Genomic DNA, 2,136 nt, shown 5'->3' with positions numbered 1-2,136 from the left:
GCTGTTCCCTAAGTGGCTCAAAATCTACACCACCTGTGTAGGTGCCCCAGCGAAGGACGACATGTCTCTCTCTCCTCCTTTGTTTTTCTCTTCCCTCTTCCATTTATTTGCTGGATCCTGGTTCAAAAATGGCCCAAATTCACCATGTTATCTCCATTCCCACAGCTGCCGTGTGAACTAGCTTAGACTCTCCTTAGACCTTATCTGGATTGTTACATTGGTTTCCTTTCTAGTCTCTTTGCCTTCCATCTCCCTGTTTTAAAACATCTACATGTTTTAACCAAACCCATAACCACAACCAAAGGTGTCTGTCTGAGCTCAGACATAATTATACCACTTCCTTCCTGCAAAACATTCAAAGGTGCCCTACTGCCTCAAGAATCTAAATTCTTAAGACAATTCAGAAAGCCTATCATAATCTGCCTCCACTTTCCTTTCTGGACTCATCTCTTACAAAACTCACCCGCCTCACCCTGAACGGGCCTTGTCTGTTTTAGCCATACAGAATTCCCATTCTTCTCCAAAGGGACCATACTTTCTCTTTGCATGGGTTCGTCCAGGCTTCTTTCCTGCACCTGCTCCAGCACCTGGGAGCTCCTATCTTGTATTCAGAGTCCAGCCCACTGGTCACCTCTCTTGAGAACTCTTCCTGGGGCCTCTCATGTAGAACCAAACACCCCCTTTGACCCTGCTCTCCTAGTACTTAGTCAATGCATCTATTATAGCTTTCATCACGATCTCTTTAGGGGCAAGAATGAATACCCCGTGGGGTGTGGGGTGTGTATATGTGGTAACCCCTCCCTGTGTACACAACCCCCGCCTCTGGGTGTTGCTGAGACCCTCAGCCCATGCCACACCTATTCTCCGTGCAGTGTTCCTCAGGCTTCACTTTGTCAAAGGATCCCCCTGGCTGCTTGTTTCACAGGCGGATTCCCCCTTGCTCCCCACTAACACTTCATTCAATAGTGGCCAATGCATCTTGGGTGAATTCGATTTGTTCAGAGAGACTCAGCAACAGAGACTGATCCTGGGGCAAAGCGACCCCTGTCTGGAGAAATTAGTGAATGGCTTCGTTTATATTCTGGGATTGCAATGAGATATGACTGTAAAGCCCTTCATTCAACTCGATTAACTGCATCAACCTGCGCGGGGATCCATGCCCGGCCCACACAAAGACAAACCAAAGATATTCTCTAAATTCTAGATAACTTTTTAAAAGATCCAGTTTAGAAATCTAAATTACGTGCTTCAGGAAGCCTCCCCAGCTGCTCAAAACTGGTCTGAATGGTCCCCCCAGAAATACAGGTTTACCCTCCGCAGAGCGTTTTATTCAGTGCCTGGCAAACCGCTAAAATGCTTGCCTATCCTCCGTAACCACACTGTCAGCTAGGCAACGGCAGGGCTAGAGCTGCTTCATCCTCCTCCGCTCAGAATTTACCTGTTGTCGGGCTCCTAGTGGGTATTTCGGAAACAGTTGTTTAATTAAATTGAACGAGATGGTCCTTTCATACTTCAGGAGACCAAGCACATTCATTATGTCTACAGAATGAGCACATGGCTGTCGCTGCAGTATCTATAGACTGACTCAACATATAAATAGATTCCGGGAGCGCTTAGCTTGCTCCGGAGGCTGGGGAGGAGGCAGGTCCCTGGCATCCCCACTGCTCCGCGCACTGAGGCCTGTGGGCCACGTGCAGGAGAAGCAAGGGAGGCGAAGCGCTGAAATCCACGGCGGACTCAAGAAGGCTTTCCGGAAAAGTGACCTGATGACCAGTGGGATTTCTGCATGGTAGGGGTCCAGGGGGAGGGACCGGGGAGGGGAGCAAAGGTGCAGGGTACGATGTGCTGGGGCAAAAAAGGGCAGAAAACACGCTGGGAGAGGGTGGTTGGTAAGGGACTCCAGCATGGGGTCGGCCTGGGGGCAGAGGACGGAGGCCCAGCACCGCCCGCGGGTCCCTGGACCCCAGGGGGTAGAGGCGGGGAGAGCCAGGAGAGGCCCGCGTCCCCCTCCCACCGGGCCGCAGGGGTGCGGGGTCTCCAGGGCGGATGGATGTTCCCCTCTGCGCCCGAGGCCAAGGCCGGGACCCGCACCGCGGGCCGCCGACGGGTCTCCTCCCCGCCCCCGCCGCGCCGTGT

The sequence above is a fragment of the Suricata suricatta genome, chromosome 4, assembly GCF_006229205.1.
Source record: "Suricata suricatta isolate VVHF042 chromosome 4, meerkat_22Aug2017_6uvM2_HiC, whole genome shotgun sequence".
Classification (NCBI taxonomy): Eukaryota; Metazoa; Chordata; class Mammalia; order Carnivora; family Herpestidae; genus Suricata; species Suricata suricatta.
The sequence above is the reverse complement of the archived record's forward strand: the minus strand, read 5'-3'. Positions refer to the sequence as shown.